The sequence below is a fragment of the Tiliqua scincoides genome, chromosome 4 (assembly GCF_035046505.1).
Source record: "Tiliqua scincoides isolate rTilSci1 chromosome 4, rTilSci1.hap2, whole genome shotgun sequence".
Taxonomy (NCBI): domain Eukaryota; kingdom Metazoa; phylum Chordata; class Lepidosauria; order Squamata; family Scincidae; genus Tiliqua; species Tiliqua scincoides.
The window spans coordinates 67,219,226-67,243,326 of record NC_089824.1 but is presented as its reverse complement, the minus strand read 5'-3'; the positions used below and the strand labels follow the sequence as shown (position 1 = coordinate 67,243,326).

Here is a 24,101-nt window from a genome sequence, read left to right as displayed (position 1 = left end):
ATTAATACCTGAGAACTATAAATATATAAACCCCACAGGCTCTAAGGACTTAGAATGTCATCTAAAGTTCCTACCCACATGGCACAATCCTACTCTTGCCTGCGTTGGCTCGGTCATGTCATGAGAATGGATGAAGGCCGGATCCCAAAGGATCTCCTCTATGGAGAACTCGTGCAAGGAAAGCACCCTACAGGTAGACCACAACTGCGATACAAGGACATCTGCAAGAGGGATCTGAAGGCCTTAGGAGTGGACCTCAACAGGTGGGAAACACTGGCCTCTGAGCGGCCCGCTTGGAGGCAGGCTGTGCAGCATGGCCTTTCCCAGTTTGCAGAGACACTTGGCCAACAGTCTGAGGCTAAGAGGCAAAGAAGGAAGGCCCATAGCCAGGGAGACAGGCCAGGGACAGACTGCACTTGCTCCCAGTGTGGAAGGGATTATCACTCCCGAATTGGCCTTTTCAGCCACACTAGACGCTGTTCCAGAACCACCATTCAGAACGCAATACCATAGTCTTTCGAGACTGAAGGTTGCCAACAACACTCTTGCCTAGCTCTGGCATAACAAATACTGCGCCAGCCTAGAGTGTTGCAAATGTGCCATAAAGTGTGTTTGCAGCACCCGATGAGTAGGCTGTGTAGGTGGGAAGGTCTGTACCATCCCAATGGCACTGCATCCATGAGCACCACCCAGGTATGGTATGCGCCCACCGAACAGCACAGGGGGAAGGCGGAATTGGGCAGGGAGGGGGGTGTAAAGGAGTTGGGGGGTAGGGAGGGAGTGTAATGGGACAGAGGAGGCTGGGGAGGGGACAATACAGGCCTAGGAGGGGGGCAAGATCAGTTGAACTGGCCTATGCCACATCCTATTACCACTCCCAGAACAGGGCTTCTTGGACTTTCACCAGTGATCCAAGTAGCCCCATTGAGCAGGCTGGGTCTCAACATGGGGTAAGGGAACAAATGTTGCCTAATCCCAAGGATGTCTCCAGCCTACTCAGTCCCAGCACTGGATACAGTGTGGGCCATCCAGCCCTGCTACGCCAACACTGGTTAGGTCTGGGCTGACAGGGAACTTTCTGATCTCATCTGTGAGAAGATATGTGCTGCACATAAATACCCATGCATTCATATAGCACTGTATGGTACTCATCTGTGGAACTCCTGTGTTTGGGTAGAGTCACCTGTCATATGAGTGACTGAACCCATGTCCCTTAGTAAGGCTTGCCCAAGACCACCTGGCACCTGAAGTCAAAAGTGTCAAAAGTGTCTCCTGACCTGGTAATATGCCAGTCTCTTGCCGCTCTCACTCCCTAGACTAGAAGAGGAGGACCAGTGGCGTCACTAGGATTCGTGTCACCCAGTGCGAGAGGCCTGTGCGTCACCCCATGCAGTGGGCGAGGCAACGCCCCAGGTGGTGGGCGTGGTGATGTGCCATCGCCCCGCGCCCACTGGTTTTTTGGCTATACCTTTTGATAGAACACAGATATTTCAATGTGGTTTCATTGCATTCTTCATGAAATTACGCATTGATTGATATATAACATGATGGTATTATTCGTCTAAACTCTGATTCAGTGATTTTAAAAACTTGTAGAGTCTCATACACACAAACACCCCGTGTCAACTTACTAACACCTTATTGCAGCAGTTCTCAAACTTTTAGCACCTGGACCCACTTTTTAGAATGGCAATCTTTCCAGGACCCATTGGAAGTGATGTCATGGCCAGAAGTGACATCATCAAGCAAATTACGTAAAATAAATAATTATAAATAATTAAATTAAAATAAAAGAAATAATTAAATAAGGGAGAGCCAGCCCTATTCCACTAAGTGGATTTTCTCTGCAGTCTGCCTGCAATAACACCCCCCCCCCAAAAAGAATCAGTGAGATTTCCAGCCCTCCCTAGTGCCCAGTTTAAATTTCTTCTATTTCAACCATATCAGGGTAAAGACCCATCTGGCTTTACAAGTGCAAAATAGAAAACATTCCACTTACCAGTTGAAGCCTCTTTTTATGTCCTTTTTAGTGGGGGGGGGGGGAGGGAGGCTACTTTTTGGAGCATTTGTTGCACTCCAGTTCCATTGGATCAGGACCATTCTGGTGTCCTGGCCTGATCACAAGCCAAGGCATGTCTGCCTACCCACGAGTAAATGCATCCGTGTGGTTTTTTTTTACTTCCCATAGGGCTCAATACGTTTGCAGCTGGGAGGGAGGAACCTCCTTCTTGGGTGTTTTTGGGGGCTGCATTCATTGGATCAGGATCATTCTGACGTTGTTGGATTCCTCTCGGCCTGCCCTTTCCTATGGACTAAGGCAAGTTCGCCTACCCGCGAGTAAACACGGCCATGTGGCTTTGTTTCGCTTTCCATAGGGCTCAATACACTCGCACCTGGGAGGGAGGGACCTCCTTCTTGGGTATTTTCTGGGGGCTGCATTCATTGGATAAGAACCATTCTGATGTCGTTGGATTCCTCTCAGCCTGCCCTTTCCAATGCATTAAGGCAGGTACACCTACTCATGAGTAAATGTGCGATACGGCTTGGTTTTACTTTCCATAGGGCTGCATGCATTTTTCCCTTCCAGTTTTTTGGCCATAACCTTTGAAGGAAAGGAGCTATTTCACTTGGGGTTTTTGAATTGCATTCCGCTGGACATTCCGCATCCAACGGTGTATGGCATTATGGGGTTGCTCCTCAAACCGCGATTTTAGCATGTCATCCCCCCCAGTGCACGTCACCCCCCTTGCGCGTCACCCGGTGCAGCCCACACCCCCTGACCCTCCTAGCGATGCCACTGAGGAAGACTCTGATGGAGTCTTAGTGAAATGTCTTTCCCAGACCTACTTGGAGATGCTAGGGATTGAACCTGTGACCTTCTGCGTGCAAAACATACATTCTACAACCAAGCAATGACCACGCCCCTAAATGCATGAACGCATAAGGCATGTATCATGAATTTCACATGGGAAGCTTTCAAACAAATATCTCCACACACAAAAACTGTCAAATAAGAGGACTATGGGCCCAATCCTATTCCACTTTCCAGCTCTGGTGTAACCACAATGCAGCCCCATGGTAAGGGAACACATGTTGCCATACCTTAAGAAGGCTCCAGTGACTGCCTCTCCACCACAGGATGCAGTGCACACCCCCCTGGCACAACTGCACCAGCACTGGCAAATTGGATAGGATTGGGCCTTCAATCATCTCAGTCAATCATTGTCTCATTTCCAAATGCTATCCCCCCAACAATAACTCATTGACTATTTAATCCTCTCATTAATGTGTCTAATCCCTTTGGAACCAGATTTTGCTGTCATAATGGGATATTCTGCCAGGGGACTAAATAGTTTCTTTGACTGTGAGAAGTAGGTAGAGAAAAGTGATGCACCATCAAAGACATTCTATAGTTGATACAAAATTTCTCTGGGTCAGATTTTTTTTGACATTCTTAATCCAAAATGTCAGGCAAGATAAAGCCCAATTTTCACTCTGAGCTTCAACAATCTGTGTATCTCTGTGTAATATTAAGTTGTTATGATGCTTTTTCCCCCCCCCCTTAGCCCCAGTCATGGCTAATTCCTAACACTCAATACTCTTTGGTGGCTTTTTTCTTTCAGTGGCTGATTACTAGATAAGAGCACTTTGTTGAGCTCAAAGCCAGCATGATTCCCATAAAACAGGTAATTAGATTGATGCTTTTAAAGCACAGTGACTTAAAAATACAAAGCCTGGGTATATTCTATTTTTAATAAAGTTCTCACTTTTCTACATCTTATTTCACGAATCTTTCTCTCTCTTTAACTTGTAATCACTTCATCACTCAAAAACAGGGGTGCTCAATAGGTGGATCGTGATCTACTGGTAGATCGCGAGGCAAAATGAGTAGATCGCGGAGTGCCGACCCCCCCCTTCAGGTGCCTCTGGGAGGAAACGCCGGGAGTAAGGCCCATTGTACTCAATGGGGCTTACTCCCAGGTAAGTGTGGCTAGGATTGCAGCCTCACAGCCTAATCCTAGGCATGTCTACTCAGGAGTAAGTCCTGTTATACTCAGTGGGGCTCAAGGTACACCAACGTACATTGTACACATTAATGTTATATGTTATGATGGCGCGAACATTGTAAAAAATACTCTGGTAGATCTCCGGGCTTTGTTGGGTTTCAAAGTAGCTCTCGAGCCAAAAAAGTGTGAGCACCCCTGCTCAAAAACGACAATGTACAGAGTTTAACATGACAGTTATCTGAATCTTTTCTGCAACCAAATCTTTGCCTCTTTGTGATTCTTTCCTGCACTGTTGTCTCTAAGTAAAAGATTTTAAAATGGAGAATATAACAAGCAGAGGAGCCAATGAATGGCCTGTATATTTATTCAGACATCTGGTCTTCCACATACAGCCAGTTCTTAAAATTGTAATTAACTGGGAGCCATGAGCTTGGCAAGGTTCCAAGAATGAAACCTGTGATCTAGCTCAGACGCTGCTAAAAGAGCAGACCACATGATAATTTGGCTCTTCCAGGACCTTGGTGGCACCTCCTTCTCTTACTTCCCTTGGTCTGCCCCTTTTTCTGTAGCATTGCTTGCCTTCTGAGGCCTTGGCAGAAGCAGCACTACTGGAAGGGTGGTGATGGGAGAGCCTAATGATCACATGGAGTGGATAAAGAGCTTCTCTAGGCTATATCTGGCCCATGGGCCATATATTTGGCACCTCTAAATTTTGCTCTAAGTAGTAGCTGGAGGACGGGACACACACACAACACAATCAGAATCAGGACTGCAGCATGGGGGAGGGGATCATGCAAATTAAAGAGGGCTTTAATTCTTAATTTGTTACACAATTTGCTTAATTTGTTACATAATGCTGCAAATTAAAGAGGACTTTAATTATTTTTCCTTTTCATGGTTCTAATCCCCACAGCTAATATTTTCTCTAGGACAGAAACTCCATTTTTCACCATGGAGCAAATACCTACAGAGGGCCCAATCTGGGCCAAGATCATGGTGTGGGCATAGTCTAGATTGAGATCTCCTCTTCAACCCACAGCTGCTAGTTAGGGGGCAAAAAACAAGCACAACGTCTTCAGGCATGTGCTTAATGAAACTTGTAGTATGGCGCTCAACTCATGGTGGAGCAGAAATGTGAAGTTGGGGCTTTCAGCTCATAGCATGACTTTAATTACTTTCTATCATATATAAGATTGCACCTCTGAGCAGGTTGCCTATTTTTCCATGAAAAGCTATATCAATGCAATAGATAGTGCAGCTTCTGAGACAGTATTGTGGTGAATAGTATCCCAGCCATCAAGAAAGCCCCACTTCACCCATCAATGAAGTTTATCCTCACAGCGGGTGGACTTCTTATGGCTCAACTGGGCCCAGAAAAGTATTGGGGGGAAAAAATTTGAGTGGGAATGCTACAGAATTGATGAAGAACGCTGGTAATTTTGTGCTGTATGAAACTGTGAGAATAGTTTTGGCCTGGCTTTAATTAAAACTCCTTTCAGAAAGAAATATTGGCCATTTAAATAAGTACATGCTCTATAGGAACTGCAAGTTTTTTTTGTTTTTTTTTAAATGAGGACATCTGACCTGGTGTTCTGCTGAACAAGGATTTGTGAGATAAGGCAAGCCCATTGGAAATCTTTACTGCTGTGTCGAGCTGTCTGCTGATATATTCCAAAATTATCAGTTTATCTCTCAACACCCAACAATCAAAATAGGTAAATAACCACCTTTGAAGACATCTAAAAATCTAGTCCCTGCACATCCCAGTGGAATGTGAACTCCGAATCAGAACATTGTTATCTTGTTTTATTTTTGGGCGCTGCTGTATCTAAGATGTCACCTTTTCCTATTTTTCCAGACACAATGTATTAAGTTTATGCCTAATTTAGTTTTTTATTAACAGGATTTTTATGAAGTTCTAATTCTCTGTACTGAAAACAATCCATTAGCAGTTTACTTTATGTCAAATAAACAGATGCATCGCTATGGATAAACATTTCATACAAAAAAGCTTAGTGAATCTCAGGTGGCCAAATAGAGATTATACCAATCCATTCTCAGGTGGTAAGGGCATGGAAAAGGAATGCTAAGCATTTCAGCATTGAAGGATTTAAAGAGCAATCCTATGGATGTTTATTTACTCATCTGTTCAACTGACAGGGCCAGCCTGCTTATAAAGCCCAGTGATGTGGACGCCACAGGTAGCAGACTGGCTGCAGCTGGTCAGTTGGCATGAGTGGCTTGTACCTGTGGCCTCTGTGGCCATTCCCATGGGTCTCTATACAGCTTGCTTTCCTGTCCCCTTTACCTGGTCTGGCATTCTGGCCCGCCACATCCTGTTCTTCCCCTGATACCACTCTCCCATGTGGAAGAAGGAGAGGGGAGCAGTGCCTGATATTTACCAACAATGGTAGCTGTGATTCCTTTTCTTTATGTGACCGTGTGGAGCCACACGGAGGCTATGTAGGTGCAGTGACTGGTGTCTGGAGCACGAGGTGATGATGTCATCATAATGGCTGAGCTCTGGAGCTCCAAGAGATAAAGTGCAGTCAAGAGTTGTGGGCAGTGCATGGGACTTCAATTCCAGCTGTGTAACTGAGCACCTTATAGGGAAGGCTGCTCCCTGCGCTCTTCACTGATGTCTGCTGAGAGCTCACCTGCATTTGGTGTTTTTTGGCTGATAGGAGTCCGCCTTCTGCACAAGATATACTTACCTTTGTCCCCTGGCTGGGGGAAACTGCTGAGGCTTGTTGAATTAGGGAGGACCGTTCAGTACCCAGTTTCCTTATACTGCAGTGTACCCATAAGAGTTCTGACAAGTGTTAGTAATTTGCTGTCCTTTACTCTGTTGTCCTTGGCTGATGAGTGAGGGTCCAAAGTGGTCCACTACTAAAGTCAACACTTGTGTGAGCTTAACTCAATTCCTTTAGTGATGAGTGCTCAATTTTGCAGCATGATGTAGCCCTATACAACACATCTTCATGGGGAGATTTGCGCTATTTTAGCACTGGGACCCACTTTTTAAAATGATAATCTATTGCGACCCACTGGATAAAAAAAATAGAGAGAGAGAGAGAGATGAGAGAGATCTAGAAAACGACAATTTTATTAATTAATTAATAATCAGGGTCCTATGCTGCTGAGGCTGCTAGAGACCTTACAGATAGTATGTGTGTGTAGATATTTGCTATACTCTCTGCAGAAATTTAGTTCAAGGATTGTTCTCCCCAAATCTTTACAGTCATTCCTGGTATTCAGAAGACTGAACTGGAGAGCAAGACATGCAGTTCGGAACTTCCAGGACAAAGAACTGAAACTGGGTTCACCCATGATCTACAACATGCCAATTACTAGAGAAAATAGGAAAATGTGACAGTTTAATCTGGGGGTATGAAGATTGTCTCATAACACAGGTTAGCATTCCAGCTAACAATTTTTTTTTTTTTTTTGCAAACTGGGCAAGCGTTCTTGCAAAGTTTTAAAAAAAGTTTTAAAAACTTTTCGCAACCCACCAAAAATCCGATTGCAACCCACTGGTGGGTCCTGACTCACGGTTTGGGAAATAATGCCCTATGGTATGTCATGATTTTCTGTGGAGTTAGTTGAAATCCTGTAGTCCATTGTGGCAGTGGGGAAAGAAAGGAAGGAAATGGGGTGTTGACATCTGGGGTACTCCATTCACTTGACCACCTCTTCATAGATGCAACATTCCTCTGTCATCCTGAGTAGAACTGATCCCTGAGTAAATATAGGATTCATTCAACTTCCAGTTTTGCTTCCAACTGTGCCACCTTCCTCTCCTGTGCTCTCAGAGTCTTGAAGTGCAAAGGTATCGCTATTCTTTTTTCTCTACCATTTTTTTTCTACCATTATACATAGGTTCCTTACCAAGGCAGAGGATCGAGAAGTGAACCTATCCCACACAGCAGTTGCATCTGCAAGACAGAATGATGCTGATAGATTCTCTTTAGGAAAAACAAAAGCATTCAATGAATTCATGAAGATGGCATTGGTCAGAGAGCAGGAATGGTTTGGTACTATTTGAGATGAGAATTTCCTGTCTTGTTTCACATGACTTGTGGCCATAGACAACCAAATAAAGCCTCAACAACTAAATTGCAATAATCTCATTAAGGACTTTAAAAAAGAACAACAAAAAACACCAAAATCTTTGCCTATGAAAAGCTTTAGGTACTTATGCCCAAGTTATTATCAAACACTTTTGAGAGTTTTCTGTTTGTTCTAGTGAGTGACAACAGCTTTTATGGTGTCTTTCTTTAACACACTAATGTAGCAAGAAAGCAAAACAATATTCCTGTTTTTTTTTCTCCTTTTCTTTACTTAATATACTGGAGAATGATCACACAGGCATTTGGATATAAAAGTTTCAGCCTTTTACTATCTTAAAATATCATTAAATTCTGTAAGATCATTCTTTAAAAAAAACAACACAAAACCAACCAACCAGGAATCCAGTCATTTCTTGGCCACAGCAATTATGCAATTTTTATTTTTAAATTTTCCTCTCAGAGAAATATCATGGTACGATAATATTTTCAAGCGATAGGTTATTTCTTTGTAGTTCATACTGAAACTTTTTCCAGTTGAAAACCAATATGAATTAGACATGTCGTGTTCGCCTAAGCTTTTTTAACATTTTGAAATGAAAAGGTCGCTATATTGTGTTTAGGTTGCTTGAATAGGGTGTTGTGGGTGAAAGTAGTTTTCTGCACTTTGCATTAATACACTGCAAAATAACCTCGCAATCCTTTTTTGGTCGCCTTTAAACAGAAAATATCTTTTCCTCTAATTTCTCCTCACATTCCCTGCACAACTATAGCATTAATGCATTGCATTTTCCATTGCTACTAGGTTAAACAAAGAGATTATGTGATTAGGAAACCTGGTAAGCTGACATGAGCTAACTAAGGAAGGGAGGAACCTTCTACCTTATGCGTATAAGGACAGATACTATTTGTAGATTGTAGTTTATTTTTATTTATCAGACAAAATAATTCCTACCAGTATGTTTGACCTATAGCAGTTCCGTGCACTGTGTCTAGTTCAGTGCAGTGTACCAGAAATGGCATAGATCTACACAGTGCACTTGGCAGAAGTTAAGACCAGCAATGAATCCCTATTGAGACCTATCACAATAATGAATTTAGGAACATAGTACTGGACAATAGCTGAACTAGAGAACATGGATACTGCTGTATTTTTTATAGCAGTGTGTGCTCAATATACGTCCTGGTCAAAGTCACCATCTTGGTTTTCATTTTAGCTGTCATTTCCCATCAAGCTTAACAGGCTGCACTGGGAAAACAGAGTCCTTGTCACTCCTTTATTTATGAGATACTGATCTAATGGGTAGAGAAAAGAGGCAATTGAAAGTTGGCAGGCTTTGAGGGTAGTTCACATGGATGCCCTAGAGCAGGGGTCTCCAAATCTTGGCCCAGGGGCCAGATGCGGCCTGCGGCTAGCCTCTATCTGGCCTGTGGCCAGCCTCTTGTTCCCTGAAAGCCCCTGGCCCACTTTGCTGAACATGACTAGAACTGTGCTCTGGTTGCATCTGGAGGGTGTTCTAAGGGCTATAGAGATTGAATGAATGAGCCCATTTATTCATTTATTCACACATCTAAGTTCCATCTCTAATTTATTTATATAAATTTTATATTTAAATTTTTTTTGGCCCTCCAAACCATGCCAGACATTTGATGCGACCCCCTGGCCAAAAAGTTTGGAGACTCCTGCCCTAGAGCAATGTTTCCCAAACGTTTATCAACTGGTGGCTTCCTTGACCTACTGGGCCATTGGCTGTGGCTCCCCATTAAAGTTACAATCCTATACATTGTAAAGGGTGATGGTGTTTTTGTGAGGATTCGGCTACTGGTTTCTGTGGCTCTATAGGGAGCAATGGCTCAGAGTTTGGGAACCACCGTCATAGAGGCTAGCTAGTCATCTGTAAGGGAGGATGGTGGGCAGATTGAGTGCACTACCTAGTGGTTAGTGTCTGGCGATCACCTCTTTGATCTCTGCTTCCTTTTGCAAGGGAAACTGGGAATGAACTGGGGAGAAGGTGGTTCATTGCCACCACACAAAGCCCAGACAGGAGTCTGCCTTGGTAAAACCTTGCTCCCAGGTTGATAGGGAGTCCCAGGAGCTGGAGAATCTGTTTAAAATTATCCAGTAGCAGGACATGAGTTGTCTGGGAGATATGTTAGCCCACTCCCTCTCAAGTGAACTGAGCCTAGGCACGTCACCAGTAAAAAGAGAAAAAGTATATTAAAACAAGGTAAACAAAGGAGATCAAATTAAGACACAGATAAACAAGGGAAGGACGAAAAGGAGTGGTGGGGGCAGCAAAGGTTGACAAGGAGGTTATTGACAAGGGCAATAAAACAAAACCCTGATGTGACTCTCTGGATACCGCCCCTATCCTAATTACTATCGCTCTTCCAGAATCCTGCTCCTGGCACTCACCCTTGCAGCAAGGTGAGTGGATGAGCCCTCAAGTGATGAGTTTTCTTCACAGTTGTGAGGGGAAAAAGCTACTCTTCTGCATTCAGTAGCTTCACCATCATTGTAACTAAAGTAAACACGGAGCGGCAAACTACTCAGACACGGTCGCTTATTCATTGCATCTCCTGTAGTTTTATCCATTCCCTTGGGGCTCTTGTGGTTTCCCGTTGTGCCATTATAGATTGCTTCTACGCCACTAAATTTCATCAGCAATGAGAGCAGGCAGTGAGAAAAGAGCTGTGGGTTAAGCCTGGCACTGGAAGAAGCCACACTGCATAGTAATGGAAGTAGAAAAAATGAAGGAAAATTAAATGGGGGGGGGGGGAATTGTTGGAGATGTAGTGACCCAGAGGGATCTTCCTAGTCACGCATGCCTGGAAGGGACTTTCAGTAAGTTTTGGGAGTCTCTAACTTCAGGCTTTGGAAAGTGGAAGTCACATTTGCTTGTGAAAATCCCAGAGAACACCCACATTGATCCTGGTGATCCACCTTCTTTTGCTTCCACTTGCGCAAAGGTCTTCTTGCTTATGGTAGTGCCAGACGTCAGAATTAAATAGGGGATCTAGCGCCATCCTCTTGTGTCCTCCTTTGACCCTTTTTCCCAAAGAAAAGTTTGGGGGGAGGTTGCGGAAAGAGATTTGAACGTGGTCTCTCTCAGGCCAGAGATGGTGCCATCCATCTAGGCATTGGTTTCATAATGAGTTTCAGCCCAATCAATCCTAGCCAAATCCCCCTGCCAATGCAGCTGCGCCAACAGAGTGCATGCTGTATCAGTGGGAGGGAGGCAGTCAGAAAGGCCTCCTCGGGGTAAATGAAAGCCTCTACTGCCACCATGTCCTCGAATCCACGCCTGCTGTTTAGCAGGTGAAAATCCAAAGCTGATAATGGGAGCAGTAAGGGAGATAGATGGGGTTAGGATATCAGCACACATGAGTGCCGCCAGTACCAAGTCCACCTCCCACCCTCCATCCCATCCAGGACGACCCGCCCTGCTTCTTTTGCGCATACTTGTGCTGTGGGCGAGCCGTCCTGTTGTGGCAGTACACTCAAAATGGCAACTGAAAGTCATTTTATGGCAGTGGAATTCTATTCTGCTGCCATAAACCCCTGTGCATGCTGGCCCAATCCTGGATAGGACTGGGCCGTTAATCTGGTATTGCTACTCCAAAGCAGCTGAGATATGCCCAGAAACATAAAATGTAATACTGTTTTACATTCGTGATACAGCATCATTATGCAGTTTTAATCCCGCAGGACCTTGGTTATTCCCATTGATTACAAAAGGCGGCTCACACTGGTTCAGAAGTCATCTCCATTTGCAGTAGGCATCTGTGAACCTTGTTTACTGATTATCACAAGTCATCCACAAAGATGGCGTCTGAGGTGTCGGAGACTAATTAGGAGAGAGATGGTGGGATCCTGATGGAAAACTCTGTAAATTGTCAACCCCGTTTGTGGCCACTGTGAAGAAGGGAAATCTTTAGAATAGGGATCTTTAGAATAGGGATTGAGAATAAGGCTGCTAGTATTATAATGCCCTTGTACAAATCTATGGTGCGGATTTCTGTGTACAGTTTTGGTCACCATGCCTCAAATCAGAAATTGCAGAGCTAGAAAAGGTATTGTTATGTATCTTTTAGCTATGGAATTGTTTTGTGAACTTCTTTGTTGTTGAAATGGGGTATGTCAATATTTGTAATACTACTAATAAAAAGTGGGCAACCAGGCTGATCAGGGGATTAGAGTAGTTTGCTTGCACGGACAAAAAGGGATACTTCTTTGCACAGTACCTAATGAATTTATGGAATTCCTTGTCCTAAGATGTGGCGATGGCCACAAGTTTAGATGGCTTTAAAAGGGGATTACTTCCTCCAGGTTCAGCGGCAGTATACCTGAATACCTGTTGCAAAGGAGGTACAGTGGGAGATGGTATGCTTTTCTTCTTGCTTATAGACTTCCCTCTGTGGGGAAACCTGATGCTGAATTAGATGGCTTTAGCTTGATCCAGTCAGGCAGAAGTGCCTTATGTTCACTGAAGTGTCCAATCTGTCTTATGTTCTTAAATGGCAAAAGCTAAGTTAAAAACCAATAATTAATATATGAGAAATATGCCTATCTAGTTCCATGCCAATGTTTCTGAATATGGGCTTAGATCCTAACCACTATCCAGCTCACAATTAGGCACACTTACAGTGCAATCCTATGCAAATTTTCTGTGGATGTCATTGCTCCCTCAGCAGAACAGTGGTGCAACATCTGTTATATGTTATGCCTATCCAGCACAGAGGGGGAGGGGAAAACAAGAGCCCAGGCAACTCAATACCATTTCAATCCTTCCAGAGACTCTGGCATCTCTGCTATTTATGGAGAGCCCAACTCCAATCAATGATGACAGGCCCCTGCCAGCCCAACACACCACAAGCCAAACAGCACCCCTGCTTTTACACATACCTACCTAACCAATTTCTGTGGAGATCCAGACACAGCCCACTAATCACCTGATGATGGTCTCACATTAGCCCAACATGCCATGAGCCCCAGTGACCCAATGGGCTGGACAGCATGCAGTGAAGGACCAAAGAATGATCATAACTGGATTGACATTCCCCCAGCAGTCATCCAGACTGAAAGCAGGATCCCATGTGTGTCTACCCAGAAGTAGGCTCTTTTGAGTTCCATGGGGTTTATTCCAAAGTTAGCATGCACAAGACTGCAGAAAAGGAGAACCTGCAGAACAAAAGTAACAGATCACATAGAATGACTAGACAACCACATGTGGAAAACATTAGAGGAACATAAGAACATAAGAACAGCCCACTGGATCAGGCCATAGGCCCATCTAGTCCAGCTTCCTGTATCTCACAGCGGCCCACCAAATGCCCCAGGGAGCACACCAGATAACAAGACACCTCATCCTGGTGCCCTCCCCTACATCTGGCATTCTGACATAACCCATTTCTAAAATCAGGAGGTTGCGCATACACATCATGGCTTGTACCCCATAATGGATTTTTCCTCCAGAAACTCGTCCAATCCCCTTTTAAAGGCGTCTAGGCTAGATGCCATCACCACATCATGTGGCAAGGAGTTCCACAAACCAACCACATGCTGAGTAAAGAAATATTTTCTTTTGTCTGTCCTAACCCGCCCAACACTCAATTTTAGTGGATGTCCCCTGGTTCTGGTATTATGTGAGAGTGTAAAGAGCATCTCCCTATCCACTCTGTCCATTCCCTGCATAATTTTGTATGTCTCAATCATGTCCCCCCTCAGGCGTCTCTTTTCTAGGCTGAAGAGGCCCAAACGCCGTAGCCTTTCCTCATAAGGAAGGTGCCCCAGCCCCGTAATCATCTTAGTCGCTCTCTTTTGCACCTTTTCCATTTCCACTATGTCTTTTTTGAGATGCGGCAACCAGAACTGGACACAATACTCCAGGTGTGGCCTTACCATAGATTTGTACAACGGCATTATAATACTAGCCGTTTTGTTCTCAATACCCTTCCTAATGATCCCAAGCATAGAACTGGCCTTCTTCACTGCCGCCGCACATTGGGTTGACACTTTCATCAACCTCACCACCACCACCCCAAGATCTCTCTCCTGATCTGGCACAGACAGCTCAGAACCCATCAGCCTATATCTAAAGTTTTGATTTTTTGCCCCAATGTGCATGACTTTACACTTACTGACACTGAAGCGCATCTGCCATTTTGCTGCCCATTCTGCCAGTCTGGAGAGATCCTTCTGGAGCTCCTCACAATCACTTCTGGTCTTCACCACTCGGAAAAGTTTGGTGTCGTCTGCAAACTTTGCCACTTCACTGCTCGACCCTGTCTCCAGGTCATTTATGTTGAAAAGCACCGGTCCCAGGACAGATCCTTGGGGCACACCGCTTTTCACCTCTCTCCATTGTGAGAATTGCCCATTGACACCCACTCTCTGCTTCCTGGCCTCCAACCAGTTCTCAATCCACGAGAGGACCTGTCCTCTAATTCCCTGACTGTGGAGTTTTTTCAGTAGCCTTTGGTGAGGGACCGTGTCAAACGCCTTCTGAAAGTCCAGATATATAATGTCCATGGGTTCTCCCACATCCACATGCCTGTTGACCTTTTCAAAGAATTCTATAAGGTTCGTGAGGCAAGACTTACCCTTACAGAAGCCATGCTGACTCCCTCAGTAAGGCCTGTTCATCTATGTGTTTTGAGATCCTATCTTTGATGAGGCATTCCACCATCTTACCCGGTATGGATATTAGGCTGACCGGCCTATAGTTTCCCGGGTCCCCCCTCTTTCTCTTTTTAAAAATAGGCGTGACATTTGCTATCCTCCAATCTTCTGGCACCATGGCCATTTTGAGGGACAAGTTGCATACCTTAGTCAAGAGATCTGCAACTTCATTCTTCAATTCCTTAATAACCCTTGGGTGGATGCCATCAGGGCCCGGTGACTTATTGATCTTTAATTTATCAATGAGGTCTGAAACATCTTCTCTTTTCACCTCTATCTGACTTAACTCCTCGGTCAGGAGGGGCCGTTCGGGCAGCGGTATCTGCCCAAGGTCTTCTGCCGTGAAGACAGATGCAAAGAACTCATTTAATTTCTCTGCCATCTCTAAGTCTCCTTTTATCTTCTCTTTCCCTCCCTCACCATCCAGAGGGCCAACCGCTTCTCTGGCGGGTTTCCTGCTTCTAACATATTTGAAGAAGCTTTTATTATTCCCCTTAATGTTGCTGGCCATGCGTTCCTCATAGTCTCGCTTGGCCTCCAGTATCACCTTCTTACATTTCTTTTGCCACAGTTTATGTTCCTTTTTATTCTCCTCATTAGGGCAAGACTTCCATTTATGGAAGGAAGCTTCCTTGCCCTTCACAGCCTATCTAACTTGGCTGGTTAGCCATGCGGGCACCCTCCTGGATTTAGTGGAACCCTTCTTTCTTTGCGGTATACACCTCTGCTGGGCCTCTATTACTGTTGTTTTAAGCAGCCTCCATGCACTAAAGGAACTAAAGGACTAAAGGAACAACTTGAATAATTATCTAAAGGGACTATTTTCTGAATGGGTAAGATAGGATTATCATAGGCCATAGTCCTAACTCCCCCAGTGCTGAGGCTGCTATGTCAATGGAACACACTGCATCCTGTGGTGGGGATCAGTCATAGGGGCTTTCCCCAATGGGCCTCCTTAGATCTGTGCCAGCTATTTTACTGGCTTAAGTCTAAAGAGAGTAAGGGAGAGAGAAGGGAATGGGGATAGGATCCTGGCACCCCTTCCTGCCATGTTCCTCCCACTGCACCCCCACACTGGCTTACTTGCACTCCTAAAGATAGCATGCTGTCACCAAAGTGCCGTAAAGCGCTCTGTGCAGTGTAAGAGTTAGTGGTGCTGGTGAGAAGGCCTGTGCCTGTTTGCTCATGGCAATGTAAGGAGCAACATGTGTCGGGGCAGGTAAGAGTTGCTCCATGCAGCACAGGGGTGGGGAAAGGCAGGGAGGGGTGTAATGGGGTGAATGAAGGCGAGAACAGGGTGTAACAGGGTGAGGGATTGGGTCCTGGGAGGGTCAAGATCGGCAGAGCTGGCATGTGCTATATCCCATTCCCCCCTCCCCCAAGCCCAATCTTCCAACACGAGGCAGCTCAGACTTGCACCAGCGATTTTGCTGGTGCAGGTCTAAGTAGCCCCATAGTGGAGGCTGGGGCTCCAGTAAGGGAGGAACGTTCCCTTACTTTGAAGGGATTGCCAGCCTGCTGCTTGGCAGCACCTGATGCATGGCCTGAGTTGCACCGCTGCGTCGGCGTTGATTAGAATTGGGCTGCTAATATGACAACTTGTGCAGCAAGACGCTCTGAGGTCTTCAAGACATTCTCGATATCTAATGCGCCCTCGTTTGGGGGAGGGCAATTTCTATATTTTAAATATATAATTTTCTTACTTCCTTTGTGAGCCTGGTGGCAACAGAGGTATCTGTATTGATAGTAAATGTTGGTGGAAAAAAAATAATTTGTGTGTGCAACTTGGGTATATTTTCTGAACTGTGATGATAATGGACTCATTTCTTTCAGATTAGCTGCAGCTTAGAGGATAGGAGCTGCCAATTCAAATAAGCCTCATCCCTTAGTTATACTTCTCCACTGATCTAGAACGTTTATTTGTTTTTCATTGTGCTCTCTATAGCTGAACAAGTGGGTAATTCATAGAATTTCTCAATAAGGACCTCATTACCCTCATCACCTGTAGTATAAGTGACAACAGGATGTTCTGTTCATGCATTCTCTCATATTATTTGGTTATTTAGAGGACATTGATGGACTGTGCTTAGCTGTGCTAGCAGTACTAGACGATCTTTTGTATTACAGTCCAAGGTTGATTATGAGTATGCAGGACTTGTTAATGACATTAATGAACATGAAGGACGTCAGATTTCCTGCATGTACGGTGTTATTATGAAGGGCATAGACGCAAACATATAGGTTTCAATTTGTGAATATCAGCTCTGTATATGTAATATGAACAACTCTGGCTTAAAGCCTAAGGCAGGGGTACCCAGCCCGGGGGCCACTTGCAGCCCTCAGGGGCTCTCAATCAGGCCCTCAGGGAGCCCCCAGTCTCCAATGAGTCTCTGGCCCTCCAGAGACTTTTTGGAGCCCATGGTGGCCCAACGCAACTGCTGTCAGCAAGAGGACGACTGTTCGACTTCTCACCGGAACTGTGGGACAAGGGCTCCCTCTACTACTTCCTGTTTCACGTCTATGATGCAGCAGTGGCAGTGAAGGAAAGGCTAGCCTTGCTTTGTGCAAGGCCTTTTATAGGCCTTGAGCTACTGCAAGACCTTATTTCATTCATATAAGTTCCATTTCTAATATATTCATTTATGTAAATTTATTCAAATTTGAAATGTAAATTAATTTGGTCCCTGGACACAGTATTGGATTGATGATGTGGCCCTCCTGCCAAAATGTTGGGACACCCCTGGCCTAAGGAGATAATAAGAACTTGCCATAGATACTCACCTATAGGGCGAGAAATTTCTGCCAATAAATCAAGCTTAGATCTTCACCTCGCCTTATCTTTGAGGTCACTCAGGGGGTAGCACTGCTAGAAGACAATGCAGAAATAATTAGAGGGCTATTTGTCCCCAAGGCAATAAGGCTAGAAGCTGCAGCCAAAGTTAACCTTTTATTCTCCTCCTGAGAAAAAAAAGTAAGGCAGAGCTGAAGGCTTCCACTGAAATCAAGCAAGCCACGTTCTCTTTAGCAGACCCTTCTGCAGTGGCATTGCTAGGGGGGTGCAGGCCACACCGGGGGTGATGCGCACTGGGGAGGTGAAGCACTAAAATCGCGGTGGTTAGGAGTAACCCCATCATGTTATATACCGTTGGATGTGGAATTTCCAGCGGAACGCAATGCAAAAAACCAGAGTGAAATATCTCCTTTCTATCAAAAAGTTATGACCAAAGAACCGGAGAACAAAAAATGCTTTGAGCCCTATGGAAAGTGAAACCAAGCCGTATGGCGCGTTTATTTGTGAATAGGCAAACTTGCCTTAGTCCACTGGAAAGGGCAGGCTGAGAGGAATCCAACGACACCAGAATGGTCCTGATCCAATGAATGTAGCCCCCCATAAACATCTGAGAATGAGGTCCTTCCCTCCAAGCTGGCGAATGTATTGAGCCCCATGGAAAGCGAAACGAAGCCACATGGTTGCATTTACTTGTGAGTAAGCAAACATGCCTTTGCTCCTGGGCAGGTCAGGCAAAGGGAAATGTGAGGCCACCAGAATGGTCCTGATTTGATGCAACTGGAACTCAACAAATGCTCCAGAAGGCAGCCCCCCCCCCAATAAAAAGAATGAAACAGAGGCTTGACAGGTGAATCTTTTTCTGTTTTAGGTTGCAATTCTATCCACTTTCCTGGGAGTAAGCCCCACTGACTATAATGGGACTTAATTCTGAGTAGACAGGCATAGGCTTGGGCTCTCAGACTTGTAAAGCCAGGTGGGTCCTGATAGTGATATGCTTGAAATATAAAAACTTAAATTGAACTGGGTACTGGGTAGGGGTGAAAATCTTACTGATTCTTTGGGGGGGGGGGTGTTATTGCAGGCAGGCTACATAGAAAATTCACTTGGTGGAACAGGGTTGGCTTCCCCTTATTTAATTATTTGTTTTACTTTAATTATTTATTTTAATTTGCTTTGTGATGGGTTCTGTCATTCTAAAAAGATTGTCCTTCTAAAAGTGGGTCCCAGTGCTAAAAGTCTGAGAACTGCTCCAATAAGATGTTAGTAAGTTGACACCCTGGGGGGAGGTGATGCCACTAATGACCAAAATCACTAAAATCACAGTTTGTAAAAATAATACCATCATGTTATACATCAATCAACATGTAATTTCATGCAGAATGCAATGAAACAAACTGCGTTGAAATATCTTTATTCTATCAAAAGGTAGAGCCAAAAAACCAGTGGGGGCAGAGCGATGGTAGATCACCACACCCACCACCTGGAGTGTTGCCCTGCCCACTGCATGGGGGTGACACGCCTGCCTCCCGCACCGGGTGATGCAAACTCTAGTGATGCCACTGCCCTTCTGCAGCCTCGTTCCATTTTGCAAATGTTTGGCAGACATCTGGTTTTTTAAACACCAGGATGTAATCCTCTTTTCCGTCTGAAACCAAGTCCCAGGTTAGAATTCAGTGCACCAATTATTTGAGACTAACACCCATGGAAAGCAATGGGTCTACTTCTGTGTAAATAGGGTTACAGCTATGTGCAGCTGCACTTGCTCATGTTAATTTCTTTTTGCTTGTCTCTCCACTGTGAACTGAATTGCACACTCCCAGTTATGTGTTCTATGTTGTATATTATATATAGAGCCAGGCACCTTAAAAGGAGGATTTGATTAATGGTTCTACTGTTTTGTCATTTGCAGTGCACTTACTCTGATAGTGTTTACACAAAAGTTGTGAAGACTAGAATTAAAAATGTTAATGAATAAAAATGTATCTTGGGATGTTTTACAACATTTTAAATCAAGACTGTACAGTTCTTAGGTAACAACTACTGGTAGGGTATTTTTCAGGATCTCGCCTTGGGTAAAATCAGACAAAACTATAGTCAGACAGCCCCCCTAAGTTTAATCCCCCCAACTTATCCGAGAGTCATAGGAAATTCATTGATTTTTGGCTCAAACCCTGTCCTTGACATATGTGAGATTGATTTATACTCGAGTATCTATGGTACATATGAAGAAAATGATTCTGTAATATCTTCTCTCTGATTTCTTTCTCTTTGGTTGGTAGTTGTCTTGTTTCAAGTTATCATCCTATGCATGCACAGGCATAAGTGTTTTTGTATGTACATGTCCATGTATACAGAAAAGGTTGCACCACCAGCCACCACTGGATCCATAGTTGGTGGGTTAATTGGGAGAGGGAAACAGCACAGGCGTGAAATGTAGGTGTACATGCCTGCAGGCCCTTCACCCCAATGCCAACAGGCTCACTATCCCATTATATGCCACACTGGCAGAGGTTCCTGGTGGAAGAGGCTGCAGAACCAGTTGGGGATCCACACTGGTGCTTGGGTAGGGGGATGCAGCTCCCCATTGCTGGGCTGGGGGAACAAGAGGAAGCCCTATCTCCTCACCACTCATCCCACTTGCATTTGATTCCAGTGTGATTGGAATGCAGGGCAGGGTCAAGTCCAGTGAGATCATGGCCAACCTCGTTCTAGGCATCCACTTGTGCCCTCCCCCCACATTTGAGATTGTGTCCAGGCCCTGGCCCTGAATGCAGTAGTGATGCAGGAGTGAACAGAAAGATCCCTCCCCTTTCTGAGGTCTTGGAAGCTTGCTGGGCTAAAGGCTGCCCTGGCTCTCAGGTGTCAATCAACTGTTTTAATTGATGACATGTCCATCATGGGGATGGTGACCCAGAGCACTGGTGCAATGACCACAGAGTTGAACCACTCAATGTAGTGGATATGGTGTGCTGGTGTCATAGCCAAGAGCGGCCTGGGCATCCCTGAAAAGACTCCTTTTTCCCCCAAAAGGATGGGATGACTACCTGCCACGAGCTCTTGGGGGGCATGGCCATGCTTGTAGCCAGCACCAATGCCAGCCCTGTGGCAAACTTACTGACTCCCAACACACCCTTAGCAGCCAATATACTATTGTGTAAAATGAGCAGCTGACAATAACAGTAAAAAATTTCCAAATGCCCCTTTGGCCAAGGACATAGGCCAGAGGATACCTCCCCTCACCTTACCTGCTCTTGGGCTTAGAGACAAGCCTCTGTAGGAGACTGGGCAGGGAGCTCTCACACTGAGCATGCTGGGAAGAGAAAGAGAGAAGGAAGTGTGGGAGAAGAAGCCTGCCCTGTTGGTGGGGAGACAGGTAGAGATGGCAGTGGTAGAAGAGCAAGCGGACAGTGCAAGGGTTGACCCTGTTTGTCTCTCCCTTTGGTTATTCTATTGCCTGGACTATGGTTTAATAAAATTCTAGTACTACAGATATACACATGCCATAAAACCACATTTATCTAGTTGGCTGCATCCTGCTTATTTTTCCCTCTTCCCAGCTCTCATTTTTCTCTATGCAGTATGGCTACAAGCTGAGATCCTGCTGTGCCAGACTCTAACCCTACAGCTTCATTAGTGTATTGCCTAATGTAGCTTTGGGAAAAAGAAACACTTCGCTTCCCATGAGCATTTAAGAGGTTAAAGGCATCGGTGCTAGTTGCTTTAACAGAGCTATTACCCTTTAATTTCTTCTGTTCTGCTGCTTGTTTTACTCAAAAATCACAGTGATTAATGCAGATGAATTTGAAGCCTGCCTGCTTTCACCTCCTACTTCTCCTTGACATGTTCAGAATGTATAGTGGCGCAATGTTCTTGGTAATGCCTGTCCCAAGAGTGACAGATGACAAGAGCTACCAGTGCCTTAGGCAGCTTGAAGTTATAAAAAGATTCCGTTTAGCTTCATCATTACACATTCTCCTTTTATTCCGGAGAGCACCATTTGCATAGTCGATCCATCAATAAGTCAAAAGTGCCAGGCTGACACTTAAAACTGGCACGGAAGTCCAATTATTGCCATTTAGTCTGAGGCAAGATGATATGGATTCGATAATGGATGGTGTCATAAATATTCCAAGAGAAAATATAAAAGGAATATTGTTATGCTGTATCCATACCTTTAAAAGACACAATGTCTTTGGGAAGATTAGGGTAGACTTTTTTCTGCCTGGGTCACCATCATAGGGCCCCATCACCAATCGTCCCCCCATACAAGGTAATGGTATTGGAAGGGAGAGGGGGAAAGTAGCAGAGTCATCAGTGAAAGCACGCCTTCCAATGGTAAAAGGTATCTCCCACCACCCAAGCTATCTGGTATTTAAAAAACACCCACGCATGGAGGGGAGGATTGGTTAAGGTTTCATAAGAAATACTTACAGTTCATGGTAGATTTTCTGATTAGGAGCAGAGGCCCTAAAATGTAAGAACAAGAAACCCTATAATTTTTTTCCTTTGTGTGCAAGTGTGAAGATGGGTCTGCGAACAAGGAACTCCAGTAACACACCTCCTTTGGTGTCTGGAGAGAAAGAGAGAATGTGTGAGAAGGAGGGAGGAAGGAAATAGAGTTAAGGACTACTCCTCCTGCAGGAACCACAGAGAGGAACAGGAAGATGGTGTCAGATGACTGGACAGTACACTGCCCTCCAGAGTCCTATAGGCAACATTGCATCCAAATTCCATTAAATGGTCAATCTACAATTGATTTGAATGGTCCCACAGTTTTGTCCCATGTGATATGATAAGGAAACAGTGAAGAATGGTCGTGGAGATGTATGGCTAAAATTTTAATAAGATTTATTCCTTTTTTTTTATGAAGTGGGCATGACATGCACCTTAGCAGTACAATGACATCTGAATTGCATTTAGATCTAGTAATATTGGCAATATCCCAAGTTACTGTCGCCATTCACACTTGGTGGCTGTTATCAGTTGCGTCACCTGGTGCGGGAGGCCTGCACGTCACCCCATGCAGTGGGTGGGGCAACACCCCAGGTGGTGGGCGTGGTGATGTACCATTGCCCTGCTCCCACTGGTTTTTTGGCAATACCTTTTGATAGAACACAGATATTTCAATGTGGTTTGTTTCATTGCAATCTGCATGAAATTATGCATTGATTGATATATAACATGATGCTATTATTCCTCTAAACTTTGATTTTAGTGATTTTGAAAACTTGTGGAGACACACACACACACCCGTGTCAACTTACTAACACCTTATTGCAGCAGTTCTCATACTTCTAGTGCTGGGACCCACTTTTTAGAATGACAGTCTGTCCAGGACCCATTGGAAGTGATGTCATGGCCAGAAGTGACATCATCAAGCAAATTAAAATAAAAATTATAAATAATTAAATTAAAATGAAAGAAATAATTAAATAAGGGAGAGCCAGCCCTGTTCCAGCAAGTGAATTTTCTCTGTAGTCTGCCTGCAATAACCTCCCCCCCCCCCAAGAATCAGTGAGATCTTCAGCCCTCCCCAGTGCCCAGTTGAAAGTTCTTCTATTTCAAGCCCATCAATACAAAGACCCACCTGGCTTTACAAGTCTGAGAGCCCAATCCTATGCCTGTCTACTCAGAAGAAAGTCCCATTAGAGTCAATGGGGCTTACTCCCAGGAAAGTGGGTATAGGAGGCCAGCCTCAGAGCCCAATCCTATGCATGTCTACTCAGAAGTAAGTCCCATTAGAGTCAGTTGGGCTTACTCCCAGAAAAGTGTGGGTAGGATTGGGCTATGAGGGAAACTTTGCAAATGCAAAATAGAAAACTTTCCCCTTAGGAGTTCAAGCCTCTTTGTTGGTCCTTTCTAGTGGAGGGGGGGGGGGAAAGGCTGCCTTCTGGGGCTTCTGTTGCACTCCAGTCCCATCGGATCGGGACCATTCTGGTGTCCTCACATTCTTTGCCTGGCCTGACCACCAGCCAAGGCACATCTGCCTACTCACAACTAAACACTACGTGAGGCTGCTTTGCTTCCCTTAGGGCTCCATACACTCACAGCTGTGGGGAGGGATCTCCTCCTCAGGTGTTTTTGGGGGCTGTACTCATTGAAACAGGACCATTCTGATGCTGTTGGAGTCCTCTCAGCCTGCACTTTCTGACGGACTAAGGCAAGTGTGCCTACTCGTGAGTAAATGCAGCCACGTGGTTTTGCTTGTTTTCCATGGGGCTGAATAGGTACCTCCTTCTTGGGTGTTTTTGGGGGGCTGCATTTACTGGATCGGGACCATTCTGGTGTCGTTGGAGTCCTCTCAGCCTGCCCTTTCTGACGCACTAAGCAAGCATGCCTACTCATGAGTAAACACAGGATATGGCTCACTTTCACTTTCCATAGGGCTCCATGCATTTTTTCCTTCCGGTTTTTTGGCCATAACCTTTGAAGGAAAGGAGTGATCTGAACAGGGTTTTTTTGCAATGTGTTCCTGTGGTAGTTACACATCCAACGGTGCATGGCATGACATGGCAGCTCGTAAAGGTGCGATTCTAGCTCGTCACCCCCCCCCG

At 44.8% G+C, this 24,101-nt stretch overlaps 1 long non-coding RNA gene across 3 annotated transcripts; it reads right to left on the bottom strand.

Moving 5' to 3' along the window:
* Positions 1 to 7,522: 7,522 nt before the first annotated feature.
* On the bottom strand, positions 7,523 to 22,171 carry LOC136649702 (uncharacterized). 3 transcript variants are annotated; one of them, XR_010794427.1, is made up of 5 exons: positions 21,979 to 22,171; positions 20,793 to 20,857; positions 17,538 to 17,622; positions 12,985 to 13,256; positions 7,523 to 7,942 (listed from the first exon to the last, which is right to left on the bottom strand). It is a non-coding gene; the product is annotated as an uncharacterized lncRNA (long non-coding RNA). The 3 variants fall into 3 exon arrangements; XR_010794426.1 differs by lacking the exon at positions 7,523 to 7,942 and adding an exon at positions 8,561 to 11,990; XR_010794425.1 differs by lacking the exon at positions 7,523 to 7,942 and having other exon boundaries at positions 8,561 to 13,256.
* Between the last annotated feature and the right edge of the window lie 1,930 nt (positions 22,172 to 24,101).